This window comes from Electrophorus electricus, chromosome 20 (assembly GCF_041902795.1).
Source record: "Electrophorus electricus isolate QZ-2024a chromosome 20, ASM4190279v1, whole genome shotgun sequence".
NCBI lineage: Eukaryota > Metazoa > Chordata > Actinopteri > Gymnotiformes > Gymnotidae > Electrophorus > Electrophorus electricus.
In genome coordinates this window covers 3,465,001-3,474,282 of record NC_137516.1, presented here as the reverse complement: position 1 = coordinate 3,474,282, position 9,282 = coordinate 3,465,001, and the positions used below count along the sequence as shown (strand labels likewise).

The window sequence follows — 9,282 nt, the reverse complement described above, 5'->3', positions numbered from 1 at the left end:
CTGCAGCAGGTTTATGTGTCAAAGGTAGACGTTCCGCTTCCTAAATGGGAAGACTGGAGATGCTCCTTGAGTTTTATCTCTAATGGTATTCCTCTGCAGCGTCCCCCCACCCCATTTCGTCTCCTCACTGTCTCCATTTCCCCTGTCTCGTCGTGTATTATTAAAGATTTAACTCCTATCTCCCACATACTGTGCATATTACCTTAACACATTTTTCCTGTTTTCGGTCTCTGTGTGTGTGTGTATGTGTGTGTGTGTGAGAGAATCCAGTAAATATCTCATTGCCACTGTCAAGCACATGTCAGTGTGGTGCAGTATGTGACTGACAGGTCAGCGGAGTCTCACAGGGCCTCATTAGGACACAACTCCCGCTGCATGTGTATGTGTGTGTGTGTGTGTGTGTGTGTGTGTGTGTGTGTGTTTCCTCTCAGAAAAGGATGCCATATACGAGAACATTCAGATGTGAGCTTGTGGGCCAGAGGAAACGCACCCGAGAGGGTGGGCGGACCCCCGCGACTCCAGGACAGGCAGCTACCGTTTCCCCACACAATGGGTGCGCGCTATGGCCTGGGTGAGTGCTAGCCTGCAGGATCTATCTCTACTGTTGTTATGTCCCGCTGTGTTTAGCACAGGTAACCAAACACCTTCTCTTCTCTGCCCCTCCACATCCCCAAAGTGTCAGTAGTTTTTCCTCTTGTAGGTAATGTTTCTGCATTTGTTGGTCGCACAAACCAAATCTGATCGCTACACCACAGAATAAGTGATTGTAAAATAAAACATATTACGTGCTTTTGAGGATGTGGGGTGGGTAGTTAGACACTGTTGTCAGACAGCATGGGGAAAATGACATCCACGGGAGATGTCAGCTCAATTTTAGCCCAAAGTATTTGAAATATGTTATAACTGGTAATGTGTGTGTGCATTAGTTTGGCTGTTAGCCATATGAGCCGTTTAGAGTCTCTGTATGTATTTTCCTAAAACCTAAAATTAATTTCCAGGGTACTCGTAGTGTCTTTATAGTGGATGTGTGTGTATTATATTTTGTGTATATTGGATTTGTTTTGTAAAAATGTGAAATAAATTTGGTAGTTAATTTACAAGGAGCCGCTCAATCAATAACATTTCAACCAGATGATGACCGAAGTCAGCGGGAATGTTGGCTCATGGTGCATGTGCTTTAGTGATTGCATATTTTGGAAAAGTTTTATGTGCATAATCCACAACAGGATGAAGAGATAGGCGCACATCTCCAGGACCGTCTCAGTGATGCTGCTCACATGCCAGTGTCTGCATGCACTCCGACCACAACAGGACCCATCCGTGATGGGTAAAGCGGAGGCATGTCCAGAACAGCAAAGGCTCACCGACAAGCACAAGGTGAGAAGTGGCTCTAAACGTCAGGATAAAAGTCACATCACACACAAAACCACAGGCAGTGGTACGTTTAAACATTTTTGACACTATAGATTACAGAACACATGCCCTTAAATGTAATTGGTAAAGTACTTGAATCAAGTAACATATTTTGAGAAAGCCAATGTTGAAGTAATCAAACGTATTTATGTTACTCACTTTTTAAATCATATTTAGTGTCACGTATTTGTATTCTGTATACGTTTTGGAAAGTAACCTTCCCAACACTGACCACAGGGAGCTGTTTATACACCGAGATCTACTCATACAGTGCCCAGAGATTGTGAAAAAACAATAGCTGGAGGAAAAATGTGTAATAATGTAGAACAACACTGTGCAAGACCACAAAACAGGTAGCTGGGCTACAATACCCAGACTCTCCCCAAACTAGGAGAGATGGAGATTTTGGCAAACGAGCCTTTCAACAGGAAGTGTTATTATTACAACAGGAAGTGTTTTAAAAGTCTCAAGTACGTAATTTGTTGTGGTAGGAACAGAACTGGATATTAGATATTTTCTCTATTAGACAAAAATGTAAGTAGAACGTCATACTATACAGGGTTGGATATCCTTGGAATGCATATGCTTATATTTTGTATTTAATGTTTATTATTATATTATATTCTACTGTATGGAAATTGTTAATGTGTAGAATTAGTTGCTGTTTGGTTATGGGATTGTTGTTGAAAACATTGAATTTGTCATGTTTGTGATATGATGTTGAAGGCTACACCACGCTACATGCTGTTCGCTCTCAGTAAAACTATAAACCTCCATACGCCAGATGTGAATGACATTCGTTGTTTTTATCCCGGCAAGAAAGTAAGTCAGGGCTGTACCTCAGTTTTCGGGAAACTCTAGTTGTCTACGGTTGACCTGCAGTAACCTGCATAGTTCAGGCACAGACATACTGTATAAATGCACACGCACAAACACACACACACAGACACACACATGCATATTTGCATGACTGTTCAGTATACAGTCCCTGATGGTATCATTACCTACGCACATGCACATTCACTCGTGCACACGCAGGCATGGTCCTGCAAACTCATGCTTATGCATTATTTACCATATTCCATGTTTCAATTCTTTCCCCAGGTGTTCAACTTGTTTGGCAGACGTTGCTTTTTTTAATTCATGAATGTCTGGGTTTCTCCCGATGTGTGTTTTGTGCACACCTTCGCGTCACTGCCAGACACATGCAGGTGGAAGCTAAATATTGGGCTCATGTGAAATGACATGCTGGTGCTAGAGTTCATACTGGAACCTCACGGTGGGCTCTGCAAATGGCACGCTTTCCCCTTACACAGGAATGCATTCAGCCTCCACATCCAGCCACTCTGGCGCTTGGGCATCAGGGGCACTCCGAAACCCGCCCGGCGAGAAGGGGCCCTCCAAAGCCTCCTGATGCCTCGTCTGTTTGCCAGTAATGAAAACAGAATTTGACAAGAAACGTCACTCTTATTCCCGCAAGCAAACGTGGTGCACAAGTCCTTCCATACTTCGGACGTGTGTTTTGTCTCGTCCTGTCTTTCTTCTTCTATGTCCCTGCTCTCACGCTTTCCTCCCGTGTTCGTGGTGAGTGTAAGGGGCAGTGTTGCCTAGGGAAACATCCAGCAGTGGCTACTGAATGTATTCACCCAGGTCTGTCCCTGCAGCGGCGTTGCTTTGAAGTCACTCACGCGTCTCGGTCTCCTCTGTGCTTCCCAGTGCACTGGAGTGTATATGTGTGTGTGCTTATGCACACGTGCAGGTGTATGCATGTATATCTGTGCTTTCTTCTCCTTGTGTGTGTGTGTGTGTGTGTGTGCATGCACATGTCTGTGCATTGCTGTCTTTGTGTATGTATGTGGCAATGTGCTCGTGCGTGTGCGTGACAGTGAATGCATCCTGGTGTGTCTCTACTTTGGAGAATCCAAGGTCATCCTTTCATGTGCTGCCAGGCTGAGCTGATTTAGAGCTCCTCATCAAAGCTGTGTTTAATTCAGTCTTAATGAGGGTCTCCTGTCCTCTCCATTCCCCACAGCTTAGTGTGCATCAGTAGCACTCTCTATCTGTCTCACACACACACACAGAGCTGATGACTCGGTGTGTGTGGTGTATATGGAGAAGAGGTTCATGCATTTTCAGGGCAGGAATTTCCTGACTACGTGGGAAAACAGATTCGTGTGTAGCCTACCTACTCAGGACCAGAAAGAAGGTAAACGAGGCAAAGCCATTTTTACAAGAACTACATTTTAGTGTAAAAACATGTTTGCTTTTTTAAAACCAAGGTAAATGTAAGGATAAACTTAAACTTAGAGAATTACTATTATATTTAAGTAGTTAATACATGTGACACACACATCTGAGCTCATGTTCTGATGAGGTATAAAGACAAGTGTGTATGTCTAATTAGTACTGAACACTTCAGTGCAGCACGCTAACATGTTTGTCCAGCTTTTTGGTGTATACAGATTTGAGGTCAACTCTCATCTTAAGGTGTGCACACAGGAGGTCCAGCAGCTTTGAGTTCCTTTGCTATAGGCCCCTCTCTCCTTAAACACATCCATAGGCTGAGGGCCACGCTGGGTGGGGGTCAGACTTGAGCTCTTGTGTTTTTATTAAATAACATCATCCACCCTTTCCACTCTAAGTCAAGCTTTCTGCACCCATTCACTGCATGGGCGTGTGGGGTTTTTACAGCGCTACGAGTGTGCCATATTGGGTGACGGCTTTTACGACCCAGAGGGTGTAACAGAAATAGCAATCTGAGTAAGAGAGGGAAACAAAAGGAACTGTGTTGCAATTCTCACGTTTCTGCCTCGCCCAGTCCGACGTATTAGCCAGCGTTGATGTAGCTCGGTGTAAACGAGAACTTTTCTTCACAAGTAACACCAGATCAGGACCGCGCAATCGGCGCGTTCAACGGTTCCTTAAACATTCAGCCATTTTAAAAAGTGAGCCACGGAGATTTGGCAGTTCTCGTCAGGTCTGTTTCCGCGTCTCCTTTCTCCCAGTAAAAGCTCAACCAGGCAGCCTGCATCACGAGACGGTGGTCTTTCTGATTGAAATCCCTGCTCGTGCTGCGTCCGTGGGATGCTTTTAAGACGCATTATTTGCAGCAACTTCAAAAGCGGGCCAAATGCGCTCCGTTAGAGCGCGGCCACTTGAAAACGTCCTCGTGTTTCCCAAATGGACAGGAAAGGGCTCGAGCGGTCGTAGCTGGGATGTTAATGTGCTTGTTTCCTCTGGAACCCCGTGCACGCACGCGCTGCTCGGTGTTTTCTCAGTGAACGTGCGCTTAGGCCTGACGCCCGTTCTGTTAAAACATAACCGGAGTAAACGTTTAAAGACACGTTAAAGCTACTATAGGCTGGACCTGCAGTAATACGTGCTAGATGTCTCTAACGTTTTTACTATCTCGATTTGCTACTTTTTAACCGTCGCGGTTCAAATGGCGTGTTTTTGTCTCCACTTATCTTTCAGCAGCTTGCAAAATTCAGTGACTACCTGACGCCTGAAATTCTCGACAGTGCGTTTTAGGTCCCGTTTTCTAGTGCCTTCAAAAACACTCTGAGTTTTCTTTACACCACCATAAGTGTTTTGCTAAGGAAAGTAATAACAGTGATATTCCGGCGACTCAGTCGGAGGGCCGTGATGGTGAACACACCGGTGGACGCTGCTGAGGCATAACATCATGTAGATAATTAGGGTTTTCACCGTCACTTTAAGTGATCACAGTCAGTGTCTGGGGAACCCAAACATATCTAGAGCGTCAAAAATAATCTCATTTAAAGCAGTCCTGGTGGAGAGGTGAGCTTCTGCACAAATCCACCTTCAATCCACCTTCAATCCACAAATCTACCCAAACCTTACTTTAACTTCTTGAACGGTTCCTTGATGTTCTGCGCAGTTGGGAGAACTATGCCAGCAATGCTGCGGCATGAAAATATTCTACAGTGTCTCGTCCTCTGTAGGAGAGCCCACATAGAACGAGATGGTCGAGCTCGAAATCTTCCACTGCTCCTCCTTCCATCACTCCTGGAACGGAGCTGAAGAATCACGCGTCTGTCTGGGATGTGTGCGCAAACACAGCCGTGAGACGCTGCTCGTCTGAAACGACGCCACGAACCTGAGTTTACCTTGGCTCAGTCCAAAATCTTTCCACTGGTCTTTTGTCTGCTGTTGAACTCCTGCTGGTCGAGCTGTGTTTTTGGCGTTTGGTGGCAGAGTTCTGTGGCGCGCGCACGCGCGCGCGCGCGTGTGTGTGTGTGTGTGTGTGTGTGTGTGTGTGTGTGTGTGTGTGTGTGTGTTAGATCTTTAACTGTGATAAGTGTCAGCAAGGCCATGCACCTGCCTTTTAGGCCAACACTATATCGTAGAGTGACTTTTGCAACTCTCGGATAATTGCAGTGAAGCTTTCCTTTATCTAGCAGCTTTCTATGCATACACGTACACCCACACAAAAGCTGACCACAGGTGACACCAGCGAGCCCTTTTTCCTGCATGTGTGGTCTTCAGATTACTGCTGAGCCTTTTCAGACCAGGTTAGCTGCTGTCATCCTTCTGTTTAGCCTTTTCCTCTTTTGGCCTGTCCGGACTGTCCAGGATGTGCTTGGTCTGTCTGGTTTACACATTGCTCAGGGAAAAGCCCCCGAGGGGTTGTTTCTGGATTGTGAGGGGGGAGGTGGGAGTGGTCACAGAGGTCACGGAGATGCAGCTAGTGGATTTCCTCTTACTGGCCTTGGGAAACGCTACGTGAGCCAGCCCCTTCAGCTTGTCCCCATACAGAACCTCCCCATCACCCTGGGTGTCTTTCTCCCCGTCTGTCTCTCTGCCTGTCTCCTTCTCTCTCCGTTCTGTCTCCTTATAAATTCAAGGCTGAGCAGACATGTTTAAAGCTCAAGTTTAGTGCCTCCACCGCCCTGCCTCCCCTTTGCGCCCATAGGCGTACGGATATAGACCCTCACGGTAAGGCGGAGGGGTCTGGAAGCCATCAGCCTTATGTCTCAAAGAGTCGCGCGTCAGGTCCGTAAAATTACAGCTTGCTCCTTTTCTCAGTCACCGGGCCAACGGAGAGGCCGGTGAGCCACTCGTCAGACGGCGTGGGGGGGCCGGGGGTTTAGGGAGGGGCTCTCGCGGGCCTAAATCATAAGCAGAGCTGTTTCTTGCCTCCCTCACTCTCTCTTTCGCTCTGCTTTGGAGAACACTAATAGGAGCAGGAAAAAAACATCCTCTCTGGGCATAGCGCTGATAATATCAGCTCAGTTATTTTTAAATGGGAGAATAAAGTGCTTTGTGTGAGAAGTGCATCAACGGCTTGGTTTCGGCGCAGTGTGGAATTGCACCAAAGCTCAACCTGACGGACACTCTGCGCAAGACAAACTCTGCTAGCAAACAGGGTGGGAAAAAGAAAACAGCTCAAAAAAGAACCTGTGTGTTTGAATTGGGGTTGTGTTGGTATGTACAAAATTGATAATTACTCTGCCTTACATTTCTTTCTTTAGTAAACAACCAGGATTAAGTTAAGGGGAGCGAGATTTTAGATAATATCTGTTTAGTGATTGAGGTAAAACACACACAGACAAAGCACACTCAGATAAGCTTCACTTGTACATGCATGCCTATACCCACTCCTGATTTGTCAGTAACACACACACACACACGCACACACAAACTGACCGATGACATTGCAAGTTGCTGCCTATGAACATGTCAGTCCAGTTACCCTGCATTCTGCATTAACTAACATCACATCACCAAACACTCATCTTCGCTGAGTCCCACTTGGCCTTGTCTGGCTCCAGACCACATTCCACTCGACAGGTGTCTAATGTCACAGAGCACGTTTACGGCGTGCGCATTTTAGTTGGCCTGCATCCCTGATGTTACAAAGCTTCAGTCAGTTGCTAAAAGTGATTTCAGCGGGGTGATAACGGTCTGCGTCTGGAAGACCAGCAAGCAGAAATACCCTCATCCGAGCAACATAAGCGTGTTTAACCCGGGCCTCGAGATTATCTTAAGATCAGGGGTCTGTTGTGCCCCGCGGTGCAGCTATCACCCTGAGAAAGAAAAAAGAGTTTGGCAAGCAAAACAAAGCACTTTCTGCACATCACAGGCTTAATTCTTTCTCTCCTGTTTCTTTCTCTCTCTCTCTCTCTCTCTCTCTCTCTCTCTCTCTCTCTCTCTCTCTCTCTCTGTCATTCTCCCATTCTCTCACCCAGTGCAGCTGTGTTAAACAAACAGTCAAGCGCAGCTGGACTCCTCAGTACAGGCAGAAAGTGGAATTCTAATCCAGCGTTTGTCTCTTCTTTGGCACTGGCCGGATTTGTTCACTCCGGAGGCCTCGGGAAAATCACCCTCTCTCCGAGACGGGAGATGGGAGACGGGGGACAGTAAACCCTCCTCACACTTTCGCTGACATGCAGGAATGCAACGGGACATTACGCCATCGTGCGGGAATGGCGTGAGCGTTCAAAACGCACGTGCCATTCGGTTCTGGGGCTCCGGCCTCTCTCTGCCCGAATCAGGGCTCACATGGATGAGGGATTTTTCAACCTGTCTTCAGACAGACTAACGAAACGTCAGGTTAGAGGCCTGCACACTGCTGTCTTGGCCGCTTACGAAATATCCATCAATGCCAAGAGTCCCTAAAAGCAATGCTTACGTAATGGCCAGAACCCATTCTGAAAGCAAACTCTGTGCAGGCCTCCAAACCATTTCCAGCTGTATTCACACACACACAAACACACACGCTGCACACACCTTGCACGATTACGATCTGAAACCATCTGGGGGCGAGATAGGGTGAAGGTTAAGCCTCTGGTGAGATTGTGCAGCTGAAACCTGAGCCGGGTGCATTGTTCCTCGCATGCCTCTATTTCAGCCTCAGCCTTGTGAAACCAGACCAGCCACACGTGGAGCCCAGCGAGAGACGCCGTGTCTGCGGCAGTGCTTCACGCTGAGGTCCGCGCCCAGCTCCGCTTCAAACAATGGTGCCATTTCGTGAAGGCCTAGCTCCGTGGTGACAATTCGCCATGACACTGGGACGCCACACCTTTTTTGCCTTGAGGGCAGATGTGACTTTGATTGGCACTTGTTGGATATCTTGCCATCACTAGACGAAGAATGGAGAAAGAAAATCTCTCAATCTTTCTCTCTCTCTCTCCTCTCGCTCTCTCTCAGTGGGGATAAGGCCAGCTGTAGGCCAGCCCTGCAGAATGCACCCTGTTCTTCTCTAGTGCAGAGAGAGGGAAAAAAAAAACCGAACAGCCCATCTGGAATATCGCAAAGCAGTCCCGTCATAAAGAAGACGGATGTGTCTCAGAGAGTGTCCAGGGATGAGCTTAAGGGATGCGGAATGGAGAGGAAGGTTTGGGAATACACCAGGACGCCATTCTGCTCCATCAGATCCTACTACAAAACAGTTCACAACTTTTAAGCTGCAGGAGCAACTTATTATGAGTGAAAGCAGGTTTGACTGAGAGACGAGAACCTCGCAGCCGTCAGTGCTGAGTGACACATATGTTCAGTGTTGCTTTTGCTAGTTTCACTCTGTGTGTTCTTATGTGCGTGTGTGTGTGTTTGTGTACATGCGTCCGTGTGTGTGCAAGCATGCATCTGTGTGCATGCGTGTGCCTGCAAGCGCACGTGTGTGTGTGTGTGTGTGTGTGTGTGTGTGTGTGTGTGTGTGTGTGTGTGTGTGTGTGTGCGTGCAGTAAATGCTCTGTGCTGGCTTCCACAGCTTTGCGGTGAAATCAACAGGTCTCAGAAACTAAACAGACCATGTGCGCTCAACAGCAACACACTTTAGGACATTAGTACATACTGCTGCATGCATGTCTACATTTACAACATTTAGCAGACAATTTTGTCCAGAGC

General features: G+C 47.1%; 1 long non-coding RNA gene across 2 annotated transcripts in view; it reads left to right on the top strand.

The window, feature by feature from the left end:
* The first annotated feature begins 6,626 nt into the window (after nucleotides 1–6,626).
* Nucleotides 6,627–9,282, top strand: part of LOC145652719 (uncharacterized) — a 13,574-nt gene continuing 10,918 nt past the window's right edge. For both annotated transcript variants that reach the window (XR_014118961.1, XR_014118960.1), the window contains exon 1: nucleotides 6,627–6,861. This is a non-coding gene — a long non-coding RNA (uncharacterized LOC145652719). The remainder of the gene's footprint in view (nucleotides 6,862–9,282) is intronic.